The sequence below is a fragment of the Neodiprion pinetum genome, chromosome 5, assembly GCF_021155775.2.
Source record: "Neodiprion pinetum isolate iyNeoPine1 chromosome 5, iyNeoPine1.2, whole genome shotgun sequence".
Lineage (NCBI taxonomy): Eukaryota > Metazoa > Arthropoda > Insecta > Hymenoptera > Diprionidae > Neodiprion > Neodiprion pinetum.
Genome location: NC_060236.1, coordinates 7,447,188 through 7,465,949, shown reverse-complemented (window position 1 = coordinate 7,465,949; position 18,762 = coordinate 7,447,188). Strand labels below are relative to the sequence as shown.

The following is an 18,762-nucleotide window of genomic DNA, read 5'->3' as shown; positions in this document are numbered from 1 at the left end:
CGTTAAGGGATGAGCGTGTCGAGGACCATTGTACGGGGTGATAACCACTGGCCAAAGAGAGAAAGCGAGGGGATCCGTACATCGCCTATAAACATTTTACGATATACCGGACTTTGTTAATGAGTTTAACGATCATAATAAATTATTAATTACACGGTATATAAGCGTATTATATGTATTTACCTGATGGCCGCATATTTTATTTGGGGCCTGTAGATGTTTGGCATTTGCCAACGTAAACTGCCAGAAAAATACTGCGAAGGTGAGAGACGCATTTTTCTTTTTACACCACAGTTTTTCTTTTTCAACTATAATATATATATTTTTTTTTTTTTGAACTCTTTGAATTGACTCGCCAGATTTCTGTCCCGCTTTTCTTTCGCTCGCTCGCTCTCGGCTCTGTGTATAGTTACTTTTTCTTTTTCAAACAACTCTCACTCACTCAGTTTGTATAATTAAATCTCGAAAGTTTAAATCAAGGCAATTTAAAATCCCGTTTGTCAAAAAGTTTTCCTACATTATTACAGCTACTGTAGCAGCCAGTTCTGTTTCTTCATATTTCTATTTTTTTCTCTTTCTTTTATTATTAACGATACTCTGTTTTCATTTATCTTATACACACAAACTTCAGATGATTCTTTTACAATATAGATATATAAATATTTCTTTATCACTGAACGGATATGCATTTTTCTCATTAATCAACGGAATAATCTTGAATCACATTATTTTTTCTTGTTTTTCATCGACCAGCGACGTGTTTTCAATACCCTTTCGAATTATCACACTGTACGGTAAAACGTCGACGTCACACCCCATGATAACGGGAGACGGTGGAGTGAAACAAAAACAACGCCAAGCCTTGGAATGTTATTAAAGAGAAAAAAAAAAATAAATAAAAATTAACATTCACCCCAAAACCACCAAACAAAGTCCGAAACTGTTTACCGACATCTCGTTACAGTTTTCACTCGCTTCTCCTCCTCTATTTTTTCACTCGTTTTCGTTCCTCTCCTTAAGGTTTTATAAATACCTTTCACCCCGTAAAAAATACAGACGTTAACCGCGTGTTTGGCTGGCAAAAATATCCGCGCGACGTTCTACCGTGAAAGTAAAAAAAAAAAAAAAAGAAAAAAATTACCACCCGTTTTCATATTTTTCGTCACAGGTTTAATTTTAGTCTCTTTGTTCGCCGACGCAGTTTTTCTTTCTTTCGTTATTATCTGACGTTTCACACGAGGCAAACGGCGATGCTGCAGACGCGACACTATAAGCTTGGCCAACCAAACCTACCGACGAACCCCTTAAAACCTCGAAGCAGGGGGGGCCCTTCGAATATCCGATACTCCGCTTGCCACGGGGGCTGGACGGGGGTCGTTTCGCGGGGTCTGAAACACCGGTGATAGGGGGTTGCGCCCGTACACCATGACTAAGATATCGTCCGTGTTACACGACACGTGGACGCTCAAAGAACGCAACAAACGATGCTGACGGCCAGAAGAACCCGGGGGGAGCTTGTTAGTCATTCGATATCGCACGGCCTACCCCCTCCCCTGTTTCCCCTCATCTCCCAACACCTTTGCATCCCTTGCGTACATGTACGAGGGTCACAAAACGGACAGGGAACTAACGAAGAAAGGGGTTACAATGAGGGCAGCCTTTATGCTTCTGCTTGTCTCTTTTTCTTTCCCTCATCGAGCGTCTCGCGTGTTTCGCGTTCGCGAGAGTAAGCTACTTTTTTATTTTTTTTACCTCGATGTGTGAAATTTCATTTATTTTATTCTTCCGTTGACAGAAATATTTTAACGCACATTGAGAGAAATTTTTAGTTTCGGTTACCGCTCGGTCCTCAACTATTTTCATTTTTTACCAGAATTGAAAAAAATATAGTTGAAGGTAGAAAGGGAAAATTAGTTTTATAGCTGTTGCCGGAAAGTCTAGTATCCGTTGCTAGTATTTCTCGTTACGATCACTGTTTGCTAGATTTTCTCGCAACTGTTGCGAAAATTTAACGCTCGTGCAACGATAAATTGACGTTAAAGCCTTGTTTAACTAAAAAAGTAGAGTAAACCGAACAAACTGATTTTGCGTTGCATGATCAAAAAAAGAACGATAATAGCGCAAAATGGTTACGTGTGCCTCGTTTTTCCTAATTACAATAATGTAATTCAAACAGTTTTTTTTTTTCTCAGTGCAGCTTTGCTGGGTGGGAAGAGTTTGCGACTGTTGGAAATTCATTTTGATATCAATTTCTTATCTACGCAAGGTATCACGTACGAAGTTCGTAAATTCTTTGAACTCTTTTGTTACCAAGTGATTTTCAAATTTTGGTCGGTTTTGACAAGATCACAAAATAATTTGTTCAATTATCATCGCCCAGCCAAATATGTGATGAATTTTTTTCATTTGAAACAATATTTACCGTAGTTTTCAGTCGATTAGTTTTGAAAATTTAATATCGTAAGCAAGTTTTGAGCGACGACGGTTGCTAGTGTATTTTTTTCTACAGATTCTTTGTTTCGTCAAAGAAAGTGAACTCTATTATTGCAATAAGTAACGACAAGAGATTATCAAGTCGAGGAATCGCAAGTACAATGACTTCTTATCGAGATAAATTACCGCGACGCGGATAAGTATATTCTATTTCCTCGCCACATGGTGATTTTTGAATAAAAAATCGAAGAGCTTCGAAAATATTCAATATCAATATTTATAACACGACGATTAAAACATTTGAAAAATACGAATCGTGCGGTACGACTGCGATTGTATAAACAGCTGGGCTGCGATCGATAGATCCGAAAAGGGTTGCCGGTATTACGACTCGATCTCCGTGTCAGTAGGCACTGTGTACGTGTAAGTCACCATCCAGAGGCACCTGTCTCTGCTTCGTTTGCTGCTGAATAACGGGCTCTCAAACTAATAGTTTGAATTTAGAAGAGGAGGAAGTCGAGGGGCCCATATGTTTTAGGACATTAAGGAATAGGATACCTACTCGCAGCACGAGTCAATACTGAAACATTACACACCGACATGTATCGAAGACCGAAGCCGTACGTGCGGCTCTGCCAAAGCGAAATAGGGGTAAAAGTTATGGGCTTCGCGGTACCGCCTCTGTATATACAATACGCATACATACGTATATATATACATATTATACATACGGGGGACACCATATGCCGATTGCTTGCGGGGCTTTAAAAAACCCTAAATTCGCGCCCCGTGTGTTTGGGGCGAACCCATGCTTTTCTCTTTCTCTCTCTCTCTCTCTCTCTTTCGCTGCAGTTGAAATGAGAAATTTTGGAACGTTTAAAAAAATCTTTCCTGCAAATGCAACGATCGAGTAGGTGTATATATGGGAAATAATGTCTTGCGGTGCAGGAGCTTTTTACGATCTCAGTTTTTCTCATTTTTATATCTCACGTTTTATGAGGGCGGTTTTCACCCTCTAACCAACGCTTCTCGCAATTCTTTTAAACGGTTCTATTTTAAGTAGCTACTATGTTGAATTCGATCGTTCGCTCGTTTCGATTCAGCATACTAAATAGTACAAATAGTGGGTTCGGATGGCCGAATAATTCTGCCGAAGATAGAAAGCATCATCGCAATAATCGCGAGAGTAACGATTAATCATTTCGGTACACCGATTATATTATTGAATATAATATATTGACGATCATTGAATTTCATACTGCAATTATTGTAAACGAGGGAGACATTTTCGCAAAATAAAATCGTATCTAAAAGAAAAAAAAAAAAAGTTGAGGAAATAATAATATAATTTTCTTTGTGGTAGATATTTTATTCACCCATCACGGTCAACTATAAATTAAATAGATTAATACAATTTTAACGAATCAGTGTATCAGCGTTATAGTTTGCTGATTTGATTTGATTTGATTTGATTTTATTTGATTTGTTCAAAGTGCAGGAAAAAAATAAATAACGTTGCCTCGCCGTAGAATTATCGGTGTTACATGGGGGAGTGGAAATTTCATTCACCACTAATCTCGTTCGCCCTGAGCACCGCTGAATGCCACGTGCGCTGTGCTAGGCGTGACTCAATCTCTAATCAGGGGAAGCCGAGGCTAATTCCAGTGGTTCTCATCGCGAGACACGCTTAGTTGGGTCCCAAGGGAACTACGAAAATGCGAGAGCGGGGAGGAAGGCGACGCGTTTTCTCCATTTAATCCGTTTTATAGTCGGTGTTAGTCAGAAAAGACACACTTGTCGTAAACCGATATGTGACTGCGAATGGCGATTGCGGTGTATTTCCGAAACAGGGGGTGGAAGGGAAATCGAATTATCAGACGGGGTGGAAAAATGTACTCAGAAATGTACTCAGAAAATTAAAGGGTGACGATTACAGAAGTCTTTCGTAGAATTTCAAAGTTTAAGTATTTGGTTTGCGTACGAAAGATCGAAACAGAATCGATATAACTCTATAAAAATTTATACTCTCACTTTTTGCAGTTAAAAAATTAAATATCGCGGAGATTTTGCTTTCTAATCGTTCTACATTTTTTTTATCTCGTGTAATAAAATTTTCCTTACTCTTTCATCGTTTATACAACGTCGCGGTGTGTTTCAGCGATTGTAAACCCGCCCTCGCACACTTGCGCAAACACAAACGCACAATGTTTTCGAGAACTGAGATGGTGGCGCGAAATTAATTAACCCTGCGGTAACGACTAATTAACTCGAATACGCTGAAGCCGCGGCATGTGGCTTCAGTGTTGATATTAATTTTATACGAACGTGTGGGTGGTGCAATGACGGCTGCATGGGGGGTAAATTAAGGATTCGAAGTACCGCCTAATTTCAAGTCTACAAATACGTACGTATTTCGAAGGAATTAACGTCGTATGGATCGTAAATCAGCGGACTCTCACCTGTAACAGAGGAAAAATCAACGGAATTAATTATTACTCATCTTATCGTCGATTAAAATATGTTAGCCGATTGTGAAATCTTTTATACACTCGAATTGAATCAACCCCTGATAGCTCGAATTCACCCCCGTCCACCTTCTTAATTGGCCGAACAAAACTCACGAAGAGGAAGAAACTTTTCAATGAGATCTGCAACTCTCGTCGTGACTCCTTATTTCTGCGGAGCACCCTTAAACTAACAATCAAACTAACACCTACATAAGGCTTTCCCCTTGGTATGCTGCCTTGGAATTCAATTGAATCAACGTCGCCACTGCGTGACGCTTCAGAAGCACGAATACTCGGCTCGTTATAATGCGGGTCGACAAAGACAACCTTTTCTTTTCGTTTTTTCTTTCTATTGCGTGAAACCAGACTAAGAAAATTGATTTATTCGAACGTGGACTAATTAGATAATTCTTTTGTGAAATATGAATTTTATTCAATGTAAATGAGAGAGTGTCTACCACGTCTCATATTTTTTGTAAGATTTTTATTATTTCATCGCGTTTATAAAGGAATTTAAAAAAAATTCAACGCGTGCGAAAGTTAACGATGAACAACCTGCAGACACACTATTGCAATATTTTCGCCCAATTTGGTGTAAAATAAAAATACGAGAGAAAGGAAATTTTGGATTGAAAGAAACTGTGAACGATTCGTTTAATTCATTGATCAATTTTAATAGTTTTGCAAAAATATTGACGTAGAGAGAGAAAGAAAAAGAAAACCCTGGTACGATTTTGTTATCTTGTCGTTAAATCGGCTTCCCCTAATTTTTATTTCACGGCTTTCAAAGTCCCTGCGATAATTCAATTCTACGTGTTACCAACATGACTTGAAAGAAATTTGTCAGCATGCATGTCTGCAGTGGTAAATTACGATTATACGTGATACAGGTATACGCGCGTATGTGTAAAACAGGGAGAGACTCGAAGGATAACACGGAGAGACGAAACTGCAGGCAGCTGACGAGAAATTTCATTTTTAACGCAAACATCGAGCGACCCCCGCCGAATTTAACCCGCGGCATTTGACGCGGCGTTTAGAAAGAGGTGACATATATACATATATATATATATATATATATATATTTTTTTTTTCTTTTTCCATCCTTCAACTGCAATCCGTCCCTTAATCTCGATCCCTCTCTTTTTTTCGGGCGTAAAACACTTCTGGGTAAATATTTGATGCAATTTTTTAAGGGTGCGAGATGCGCGAAGAAAAAGGGGGGGGGGGGGGGGTTGAAACCCCGACGCAAAAGAGAAACAAGAATAAAACCGAAACAGCTTTTCTCATAACGCGAAACTGCGTCTAGCTACTCTCCTTTCTCTCCTTCTCTCTTTCGCTGACAGTCTAAGTGATTGAAGATAAGCCGAGACACCTGCTAGCTGCAGCACGTGTTACCTCCCTTGATATATGGCGTCTTATATGGTGTTGATATCACCGCCGAACCATACACAGCGTCTAACTCCTATAACTATTCGCCGAGGGTGGACGGCGTTAAACATTCTTCAAATATAACGCCTACACTTTGCTAATTCAATTTCAAAACCTTTGTCTATCCATCAACGCTTGTCCGTTACACCTAACAACCCCTGACTTGACGGAGATGTATTTCTCTGCACCCTTCAGCGCCGAAATGAAGAAACGAAGGAAGGAAGGAACGAAGGGTTGTTCAAATAATTCATTTCAAAGTACGGTGTATTGATTTTACTTCCGGTTTAACCGTGCGAGCGACGCCAAATTGCACCGCGAAACAAAAAAAAAAAGAAAGAAAACAATAACAATTTCTCGTGATCGCATCTCACGTACGATACTTAATTGGAGCATAATTTTTCCTGAGAGATTACACGGCAAATTGAAAATCTTCAGCTTCTCGTTCGACGAGTGAATCGAGACCGCGACGTGTTGCCATTGAATAATTTTCAACCGACTAGGCTTCTCGAGTAGGGGGATGATAATATTTATTCTCTTGGTATTGAGTGGTTTAAAAATACGTCCTGCGCGGCAGGAAAACGGCGAGGCAAAGTCGACTGCAACGGAGGTGGAGGCAGGCCATGTGCCCTGCAGAAGAACGGAAATAGACATGTATGTGAAGTCAGCAGACTTCCAAGAGACGCCGCCACCGCGGAGCGCAGCGGAATGACGGGGGTTCCAATTATTCTTAAACACCGCGTTCAAACTTGATCTCAGAATTTTATTTATAGCATTTTGCAGGTCTCAATTTTCTACACGCGACGTTTCAACGGCTTCGCGAAATGAGAACGCGCCCGCTAAATTATACGATGAAAATTTAAATAACAACAAAGAAACATAGCCTTGTTCAAATATATTGTTCCATAATTTTAACCCCAGAACGTAACGGCGGGGGATTTGAATTTCCTTTTTTTGTCTTTATTTTTGACCACTTTTTTAGTACTTATGTAAAAAGTTTATTGACGCACGTGATGCTTTGTTAAGGAACGAAGAAAATGAAACCCTGTAGGAACTTTAACGATACGATGTACTCGAGAAGTGGAATTTACAAGATTAAGGCGTTTTTTTTACCCTCCGTTACCGGAATAGATAACAAAAAAAAAAATAACGTTGCCGTTCTAGGGTTAACAACAAATTTCGAAGGTGTTTATGCAAAGAATTTTCCTAAACGAAACGAACTCGCCAGTGCGACTGCGTGATGTGAAAACTCATCGCGACGAGGTGCTGAAATTAAATGAATAGGGGTCGATGAAGACGCTTTTGGGGGGCGATGAACCGGTTCCTGCGGGATCCGAGGTCCGCGGGTCGTTCGCAGGGGAGGCTTAGGTGAGCGATGTCGCGACCCGGAGATTCGTCAACGTCAAACCCCATTAACGGACGGGTGTATCCCGTGCCGCTGCCCGTCAACCCGGCGTAATTCCAACAAATATCGCCTTCTTTTTCCCTCCTTGTTATCCCGCATCGGTCAGCCATTGCACGGACCGCGCGATTCCACGGTTATCGTACGTTCAAACTTGAAATTTTTACCGTTCCGTAGTAAAATTAGCCGCCGAACGCCGGCAGGTAGGCAACCGAAGTTACGTTCTGAACGTATTGCTGCCTATCCAACGGCGCGGCGCTCAGTGGCGAGTCTTATGGAAAAGTTTCGAACGATGAGATGACGAAAAGTACAGAAGACGGGAGAGAATTGGGGAGAAAAATTTTTCAACGAGATTTTCCCCCGAGCATTCGAATTAGCGGGAATTTTTTGCGTAATGAATAGCGAGAAGGGCGTCGAATTTTCGCTTTTCCAATTTACAACTCGGGAATATGACGCGCGGTGTTACGGAGCTACTGCACGTGCGTATAACTTATGAATATTAAATATGACCGAGGTTACGAGCCGGTGCTTTATTCTCATGATCTCTCTACATCGGGGTTGACAAAACCCTTCGTTCCAACTCCCACCAGTGTTAATATCCATGCATTTATAATTTCGTATATACGCAGACGGTTGTTGCTCCGCTGGGCTTGCAGACTCTGCGGTCATTAATACTCGAAACCCGCCCTGCTGATGCACTCACCTCACAATTTCTCTCAGGCATTATATCCCGATGACGGAAAGATTGATGCGATAAAAGTTGAAACGAAACATTTTTACGAAAAATATAAACAAAGTTTGAATTATTCGGTGACAATTCGGTCAGTTTGAATGGAAGCAATGAACCATTTTTATCAATAAGGACATTGTCAGAGTCGATTTTGTCATTGATAATTCGTATACGTTGCCTTTTCCTGTAAAAATAAAACAACGACAAAAATATCGAAACAAATGGTCTGAAAATTTTCGCACCTGAGATTTTTTGGAAACGTTTCATTATTTACTCGCGCCGCATTACGAGGATGTTGGTCGAGTAGCTTATGGCGTGTCCCCGACTTATGATCCCCGTGTAAACATAAAGGAGCGAGCCGGCTTCTCTTCCTTGGACAAGGCTAAGCGCGGGGTAAATTGACGAAGGACGTCGCGTCAGCGACAATTAATTCTCCCAGCAGGAATATTAGCTTAGGCCAAATTGGGCGGCTTGAGCGTCGAACTGAAACTCAAACAGAGATTCGTGACCGAACAAAATGTCGCCTCTGGAACTCCGGCTCGGATTTCTGGAGGCCTCCCTGCAGCCTCTGATCCTCCGAAGATGAGGATGGGGAGGAGAAGGAGAAGAAGAAGGAGGAGGAGGAGGACCCTAACGCTTATCTTTAAGGCGATCCTGTCTAACGCGCTATCCGAGGAATTCCCGTCGTCTTACATTCTGAGGATGCCGAACTGCGGAGCGACGCGATGTCTTTCTTGGCCCTTCGTCCTCCGGGTTCGGCCCGCAGGACAACTTCCTGGGGGATTATTTTCCCATTAGGATCTTGTCTCTTCTCTCCAGGACAAATTGACCGCCGCCGATTCCGCTGCCCGCACGCTTCGCTGACGCTACTAGATTTTCCCAGACTAAAATTACTTTTGACGCATCGCGTTTCACGGGGTTGAAAGAGGAAATAAGGAAACGGAAAACTAGGTATTAAATATCGACTCGTATTTTCAGGAATTTGTTTTTCTCATCTTTAGGTGAGAAATTTTTTTTTAACTACACTGAGAAAAATTTCATTTGTTACGGTAAATGGAATAATTGGGTGTAACAGGTATCGTTAAAAAAACTGTTTGAATATTGTTGGAATTAGGAAAAACGAGATACGCGTAACCATTTTGCGACTAATTTTCATTTTCTACCTGGAAGTATATTTTTCGATCGTGGTAAGAAATGAAAATAGTTAAGGACCGAGCGATAACCGGAACTAAAAATTTCTCTCAGTGCACCTCCAATTTTACTCAATCCTGGAAATTACCGTCTGTGAATTTATGGAAGGTTAATTGCGCTCTTTTCAAGCTTATCGAGAATTTTTATTGCTCACCTTATTTTTCTACGCCAGGGAAAAACGCCGTTAATAAATGAAAAAATCCGGCCAACCATCTTTGGACGGGATCTGTTATATCTGGAATTACGTTTATAAACGCGCTTCGGGGTGCAATAAAAATTCCTACCGGCTATTCTGATCTCGAGTGCCTAGATTTAATAGATACGCTAACAGCTCTATGAAACACGCATTCTAATCAACCCAGCCTTGTGATTCGTCTATGTAATTGCCCACCCATACATGCGACCGTGTATCGAAACTGGACCTCAAATGTCAAAAGTTTTAGTCGTTAGGGTTTATACTTATTGTAGATTCTATTAAATAAGCATCGTTTCAACAGCCGTGAAAGTATTATTGAAATGAGAACACAAAATAAAATAATGTGCTACAAATAACTATTTAGAGTGTTTATAGTTTTCGATACAACATTCTCTGATTATTACAACATTAAACCTGTTTTTCTGGTTTAAAACGTTTATACAGTTTAACAAGGTCTTGACATCAATTTATTGTCGCAGGTACCATAATTAAAAATAATAGCAACCTTAACAGTATAAATCATTTCTAAGTTTGTACCGGTAATTATATTTTTCAATTTTTCGCTCACGGTAAGAAGTAAAAATGATCAAAAACTGTGAAATAACGATGACTGGAAATTTTTTCCTCGTTTCACCATCATTTCAATTTCCACAAAACTTTTCATCCGAAAAACTTTGCAAGTTCTTTCGTTGTTCATCCTCTGTCAGACTAACTTTTTACACGCTTGACGAACAAAAATGCGCAGAAATGAGGGCCGAGAGTCCTTGGGAATTTGTTTTTCTCCAAAAGAACGAACCCGAGTCACATTGTGTACACGCACTCGGTATGAGCGCGATAAATTCGGTTAATTAAAACTGTAACCGCTTTGATCGTACAGCGCGACTAATAACGCTGCACAGACAGCGAATGCAAGCGCTCTTGAATCTTTTCAAATATTCTTGTTAATTAGCATCCTCCAACCGTACAATCGAGAGCTTACGAAAGGATGTTTTTGAGTTTATCTCGCTCCTATCTCTCTCTCTCTCTTTTTTCTCACTCTGAAAGTGAAACGTCCTCAACCACAATTAGAAGTCAAAAAATACTCCCCCCGCTTTTGCTGATTGTAAAATGACCGTTATAGTTAACGTTTTCACCTTCCGAGGGCAGAATTTCTCGTTATCATCCCTAAGGTACAGTTTTTACTAGTGCTGTAAGATTTAGCCGGCATAGCCAGCCAAGACAGTTAACTTGGCTAATTAGCTGAAGTAATTAACCTGCCAAAATGGTTACGTTGGGTTAACTGACTAGGCTGGCCAAAAGTAGCGAATTAGCTAATTTTAACTGGCCAGATCTAAAAATGAAGAAAATCAATAAGCGAATGAATTTTTCTCCTTTTCGATTCGAACTTCAAAGTAAAATACCACATGAATAAACATTTTTCACTTAAAATTAGAGGGGTTTTTGAGCTCAGCCGATTTTTGTATCAGTTAATAATATGGTAACTTCAGTTGGGAAATATACGGATTAAGTTTTTATTCGAAAATATGCGGAGCTTTGTAAGTGACTTTGAAAATTTTACCCAAACAAGTATCACGATTTTACGGACGTTAATATTTATTCTTAGCTGAGCCGATTATTGTTGACTGATCAACTTTTAAGACACCTTGGATAATTGATTGACAATAATTCTGTGAAGTGAATAATAAAATAAAACTTATTCCAGCTGCAAGTTCGGATCCGAAAGTTAAAAAATTCATTTGCTTGTTGATTTTGTAGACTTTCAGATTTAGCCGGTTAAAATTAGCCGATTAGCTGATTTTGACCGACTAAGCCGGTTAACCGGCCAACTATTTTGTTCGGCTAATTGTTTTAGCCGGCTAACTTTCAGCTAATCAGCCCAGTTAACTGTCTTGACCGGCTAAATCGTACAGCATTAATTTCTACTCTTTTTCTCTTGGCGGAGAAATTCACCCCCGTTATGGTTCGACGATTTACGAGGATCGCGAAGGTGAAAAGCAGGAAAGCAGGGCTCTGCTCTTTGTATATGTCAATTCGAAGGCGGAAGGGAATCCCGGTTAAGCTTGCAATATCTTCACAGCGGTGAAAAGTTTGGAAAATCTGTTTAACGTCTTCACACGTACGTCCGACTTCGATTTCTCCTTTCTCGCTCATTTTCGAGAGCAAACCGATGGAAGGAAAAACCTTTCGCAAGCTCCGAACACAATAGCGCGCACTTTATTCCCAGTACCGACTTCGACTTTTCACCGCCCCAAAGTGACTCGCTCTCGCTTACTTTCACCCTCCACCCTCGACTTGTACAGCTTCGAGTGACACTTTGCACGATCTGGGGCGCGACTGATATATTTTTATCGATTACGACATGTTAAAGAGAGAGAGAGAGGTGCAGAGAAGAAAAGAGAGGATAAAATATCGCCACGATTTATGGCTAGTCAGGAAATTTTCTAAAAGAAAAATTGAACGATTACTACGTCGTGAAAATTGGGTTAATCGTACAAGATAGAATTAATTACGAAATCTAGACGGTGAATTTGATTTTGTTTCAATCCAGGGTTGCAGTGTAGACATTATTTGATGTTTCAGAAGAAAAATAATCACCGATTTTTCACCGCTGTACTCCTTAAAAATTTTTTTTTTAGGTTAAAAGAAAGATTCTGTCAAAAGACGAGCGTTTTGCGTTATGTGGAAGATCACGTTCAGTTGATTTTTTGCTTTTGAACATTTCTTTTAAACTTGTGAAGTATCGTTAGTGAAAATTATTTTTCTATTGCTTATATCGATCGTAACGTCAATTTACGTCACTGTATAAGAAGACCCACAGTTGTAATATTAAATCTCCAATTGATGTTTGAGAAAGCGTATCTGACGACTTTTACATTATTAATTCGATCTCATAAAATAGTGACAATTCAATACGAACTCTTAATTTAGGAGAATAAGATTTCCGGTTGATATATCGTTGTGTTACGGATCGTGAACTTTGGGTCGAATACAAGTGTCAGGAAAGAAACAATAATTGAAGTGCCACAACGTGTTTCTTCGCTGATTCCAAACAATGTTAAAAAAAAAGGTGCAAAATTAAATGACCGTGATTTTCGACATGACGCAGAACGCTCGTCTTTTGACAAAATCTTTCTTTTAACCCAAACAAACTTTTTAATGGGTTACCTTACTGGAAAATGGAAGATCATTCTTTCCTGAAACACCCTAATTGGCGCAGATACAAATTCCGAACAATGGGGTTTGTTCCCATAGATTGAGGAGAAAACGCATGTGGAAATCGTGCAGGGGTGCAGAACTGTGCAGCACCGCGATTCTCATCAGGGGCATTGAACATTCAGCCGCGAAGGCTTGAACACACTCTCTCTCTCTCTCTCTCTCTCTCTCCACGTACCATGGCTGGCTATGGTTTGGGACGGCAAACACTGTCTAGTGGAGGAGAAATAACCCGGCAAAGGCAGATTCGTGCTTTATGGGGCTCGAACACGAAAGCCCCGCGACCATCCTATCTTTATATCAACCTGGCACGTAACCTAACCCATTGTTTTAGAGAAAATGAAAGCTCGGAAACAAATTCCCGTACAAGAAACCGGCACGAGAGTTATTACCGAGTGCTGAGAAGGATTTAACCCTGATCCAATTCGGACAACGAAGTCCTGCTTTTCATTCGTGATAAACACTGAATTAAAACTTTGATTATTCAACCCTGCTTCAATTACGGTTTTCATATCCTGCGAAAGTTAAGCCGCTGCTCGGACTGTTTCGAGGAGTAATGAGAAAATCATCGGAGATACTAATTCCGATCATTTGAATATATATTATACGTGTATGTGAAGAAATGGCAACCTTTCTCTTCACAAGTCGCTTCGCGTTATCACGATTAAAAATCATATCGAACTTGAAATTGGAGTGAAATAAGTTTACACAAAAATACATATCAGATGAATAAAATTACTCGCTACCAGTGAAATTGTACACGGTTTATTGAACCAAATATCCGATTAAAATAACCGACTTTAACATTTATTTTTAAATTTTTTATCGAACGATTGTAAATTTTCTCAACGTTTCCCCTGCACAATAAATCACCGATCAAACTTACGTTTAATATTAAATCATAATCGAGCGAATTCGACACACGTATAAGATCATGCTGAAATTCGTACGGATTCGTTGGATAATTTGGGGCAATTTTAAGCAGGACGCGAGGTTTCTTTGTAAATCGACTGAGGTGTATTATTCACGGGTTTGGTAACGACGGTGTAATATCTTCACACTTTAATACGAAAAAATCTCATTCTCTAGCTGCCGATCCTCGCGCCGTTGTTCCAGACTCGATCCTCTCATCGCTCGAGCCAAGATCGTTCTTTCCACGGTTTATAATAGCGGTGTCTGTTTTTTACTTTATTTTCTCTCCTCTCTCTCTCTCTTTCTCTCTCTCGTTCTTTCATTTTTTCACATCCCAAACCACGGAGGCAGAAGTTACACCGCTTCTTCACTCAATCGTGACTGTTCACTTTGCACCTGACACAATAAACCGAATCCCTTTTTAATACCCATCTCAGTCATCGGATCGTTTCAATTATTCACCGTACACGAGTTTTAACAAAGTACTTTCGGATACCTGCATTCTCCGAACTAAATTGAGTGATTACCAATCGGTTATATATATATATATATAAATTTTTTTAACAAGCTCGAACGAAGGATGAAAAAAATTTCCACGATACTGTCTAGAAATGATTCGAACAATTGACTCTTTGCAATGTAGGCTTATTACGCAGTCGGCGCTGTAAATATTTATTGCAAAAAGGATCAAACGGTAGAAGAAGAAGAAAAGAAAAAAAAAGAAAAAGGAATGAAAGAAAAAACCGCGTATCAAGCCGCACGACGATGAGAAGCATTTCGATTTGTTAACTAAGTTTAGTCACGCTATCGGGGCCCGGCTCTCATACGCTTGTTGTTTTTATTATTCCTACTCCTGCACCGCGATGCATGTATGCAGAGGATATAGATTTCACCCGTATCGCCGGGCGTCTCTGCCCTGCGCCCATAAACTTTTATTAAGATTGCTTTATTTCGTCTTACCATTAGCTGCTCGTCTCTTCCACGCAACCGTCTCGTTTATACGACTGTGTTACGAATTACGCCGAAGAAGATCAATGGGATAAACGTGAAGGCTTGGCGCCGTTTCATCGGTGATCCATCCTGGTATCGTTTTTAATTGCAACCCAAAACCGTGGTCGGTGCTTCAAGCCTTTAAAGTGTATTAACTTTAAGTATTCACCCACGTGATAATTAGGAGACGAAATTATTAATCACGTTCGCGTTTACCGTAAATTACAGATTTTCTTTTTTCCTTATTTTTTCTTCCAATCTAGTTGACGTACAGTCGCAAGTTTCAAAAGTACGTATTGAGTGACGTTGTCAAGGGATGAAACGACCGCCGTATAAACTGTACAGACTAAATATCTACACTGAGAAAAATTTCATTTGTTACAGTAACTGGAAAAATTTAGTAAAATGAATATCGTTAAAAAAAAATATTTGAATATTGTTGGGATTAGGAAAAACGAGGTACGCCTAATCATTTTGCGCTATCGTCGATCCCTTTTTGGTAATTGCAACTCAGAATTAGTTTGTTCGGCTTACTCTACTATTTTAGTTAAACAAGGCTTTAACGTCAATTTATCGTTGCACGAGCGTTAAATTTTCGCAACGGTTGCAAGAAAATATAGCAACAGTGATCGTAGTGAGAAAGAATAGTAACGGATGTAAAAGTAATTTTCATTTTCTACCTAGAAGTATATTTTTCGATTCTGGTAGAAAAATGAAAATAGTCGAGGACCGAGCGGTAAACGAAACTAAAAATTTTTCTCAGCGTAAGTGGCAAGATAATTCTTTGTTTTTTTTTTTTTTTTTGTTTTTCGCATCTTTACCTTTACTCGCTGTTATTCCCAAGTTACAATTATCACCGTTTCGTTCGCATCGTTATAACCCACGAGGCAGATCACATTGGCGATAGAAATGAACAACCATTGATTAGAACCGTCGTTGAAATCGTTGAGAAAAAAAAAAAAAAAAAAAAAAAAAAAACCAAATTAGACGAGCATTATTTCGAGCACTCGGTAAATCGGCTCCTCGGAGCCTGCATACGCACGGTTTTTATCGTCCTGATAAGACGAGCCGTTACAGGGTAGCGCGCGCTGAGTACTGAATGCATTCCGTCACACGGGACTTGAAATCTTGGCTTCGGTGAGCCTCGGATTTTCTCGGTCGATTCCGCCCCCGAGCACGTGGCTCCGAAACCACCCCCGAGTGTCAAATTGTCCGCCCCTAAGCAAACACGCGCCTCACGATGCCTAATGCACTCGGTAAACATGTCGAATTGTAAAAACAAGGCTGGCCATATGACGGGGGTGGTTTTTTTTACGGGGGATGAAATTATCTCCTCGATTATAATTTTTTTTTCCCTCCCTCTATCTTTCTTTCTCTTTTACGCGGCTACGGTGAAAAATCTTTCGGATTTCGTCGGCTCGCTCGTGGCTTAACCGTTTAGCCGTCAATCCCACGATCAAATATTGAATCGATGCGTCAATCGGCGAGGGGGACGGGCGTTAAATTAGTCGAGAATCGACGGGGCTCTTCATCGATGAAAGCCGAATGAATAGTAAATACAATTGACGGATGTACGCGCGCGTTGCGGGAAAATAAGAGGGAGGGGGGATGAAAATTTTGTTCATTAGTGACGGAAACTCGCGAACGCTTTTGTGAAGGCAACGTGTTTGCGCTCCGACGATGAGTTCAATGCTCGGTACTCTCGTCACTCGATCAACCAGATGTCACGAGGATGCCGGGTTTCTCGAACCGGTTTATCCGCGGACCAAAGGAGAGGAATGGCAGGCTAGATTTACGCAAGATTTGAATGAGCGTCACTGTCGAATCCTACGAGAGACCCGGAGTACGTTTGTACCCCACGGCGATTTGAAATCTTCCGTCAAAGTAATAATTTTCAATTTTTGTTTTTTTTTTTTTAATCGCTTTTCGAATTTTTCAAAATTTTGAAGTGGTAACATCGTTTTGCTTATTAAAAAAGAAAACTGAAGAAAATCGACCGCGCGGTATACTTTTGTGACCAATGTATAGTTTTGGTGCGCTGAGAAAAATTTCATTTGTTACGGTAAAAAGAAAAATTGAGTAAAACAGGTATCGTTAAAAAAAACTGTTTGAATAATGTTGGAATTGCGAAATACGAGGTACGGGTAATCAATTTGCGCTATCGTCGATCCTTTTTTGGTTATTGCAACGCGAAATGAGTTTGTGAGGTTTACTCTACTTTTTTAGTTAACAAAGATTTAACGTCAATCTATTGCATTGAGCATTAAATTTCCGCAACAGCTACGAGAAGATATAGCAACGGTGATCGTAATGAGAAAAAACAGTAACGGATACTAGAGTTTGTGGTAACGGATAGAAAACTAATCTTCATTTTCTACCTGGAACTATATTTTTCTATTGCGGTAAGAAATGAAAATAATTAAGGATTGATCGGTAACTGGAACTACAAATTTCTCTCAGTGTGGTAAAAAAAAAAGAAATGCACGTACCATTTTAGGGTTAATTGATCATTGTTAATTGGGAATGTGTAAAGGCATATGTAAGGAGATTTTCTCCATCGTCATTCAATCAAATTTTTACAAATATTCATAAGCTACGAAATACAAACAACAGACAGTCACGGAATTATGGACTAAAAGTTAGATATCGATGCTTCATTTCAAAATGTTTTAAAATTGTTTGAAATCCGTAGTAGATGTTTTCAACTTCATAATTCGATTCGAACGACTATCTTCTAAAAAGTGATTGAAACACTTTTTTTTTTCTGAACGTTCAATTCGTTAATATCAGTATTTTTGTTCGTCAGTAATGTTCTCGCATTAGATGTTCACCGATACCAACGCGATAAAAAAAGAAGTGTCCTTGTAAACTTCTGGAAAGTAGTCATGCGAATAAAATGAATCATCGTAGAATGAAATCGAACAAATTTGACAAATTATCAGTTCTCAGAAGTAGTTCCTCCATTTTATTTCACACCAAAATTGTATGACCCGCCTGATTTTTATCTGTCAAGGCCCATTTTTTCTGTGTCAAAGAATTCTCTGAAAATCGCTTGAAATGAATTTTCAAAAACACTAGAACATATTCATCAATAGAACATAACATCATCGATTATATTACCTATCGATTCATTTTAGACACAGAATTTTTCTGATTATAACTATAAGAAGCTGAGGAAAAACAATGATCGTCGTATTATATTTGCAAGGAATTTATTTACGAACCAGATGACTAATACGAATAATAAGGACTTGGACGAATTGCACGTTCAAGGCGTTAAAAAAGTAATATAAAAATGATATTACTCTGAAATTGATAGTAAACTTGTTTATCTTTTCATGTGAAATTTGGCAGTTTTTTCTCACACGTAGGTACATTAACGAAATATGTTTTCAAATAAATTTAACGGGTACTCTATTGTTTCGGGCCGCGCCTTTCGAAAGCTGCGTATGTTTTTATACCATTCCTCGCATTTTTCAAGAACGTAATTTCACCTTCCTCTCATTCCGCATTTCGAACGCATTCCGAGGACTGTCATGGCGCTCGAACTCGACGCGCAACTTCGCATTGATATTCACCAAGCTTAACTCTGCCCACTGATGAGCTGGGACGAGGAATTACCTCACCTAGCAACGCCTACGTGCGGAGGTTGATATTCGCCTGGTAAATGTTGAAAATGAAAACGGATAAACAAATGACGGAAAGAAGAAGAAGAAACTGCGACGCAGATGATTCTATAATTTTCAAAATCCATCATCCG

The 18,762-nt window shown here is 39.6% G+C and overlaps 1 protein-coding gene and 1 long non-coding RNA gene across 9 annotated transcripts in view; one reads left to right on the top strand and one right to left on the bottom strand.

The window, feature by feature from the left end:
- LOC124219625 (uncharacterized) overlaps positions 1 to 18,762 on the top strand; it is a 105,804-nt gene that overhangs the window by 54,398 nt on the left and 32,644 nt on the right. The gene's annotated exons all lie outside the window — the stretch shown is intronic.
- The window catches only part of LOC124219620 (protein prickle), an 80,771-nt gene that overhangs the window by 38,805 nt on the left and 23,204 nt on the right, over positions 1 to 18,762 (bottom strand). The window contains exons 1-3 of one of the 8 annotated variants that reach the window (XM_046627457.2): positions 15,824 to 16,074; positions 15,219 to 15,348; positions 14,973 to 15,141 (exon numbers count right to left, since the gene is read on the bottom strand). The exons of 1 other annotated variant lie outside the window; for it this stretch is intronic. The gene's annotated coding sequence lies outside the window, so the exon portion shown is untranslated. Of the gene's footprint in view, positions 1 to 14,972; positions 15,362 to 15,823; positions 16,075 to 18,762 lie in introns of those variants that run through there. 6 more of the 8 variants (XM_069136404.1, XM_046627458.2, XM_046627459.2 and 3 more) reach the window with 6 other exon arrangements.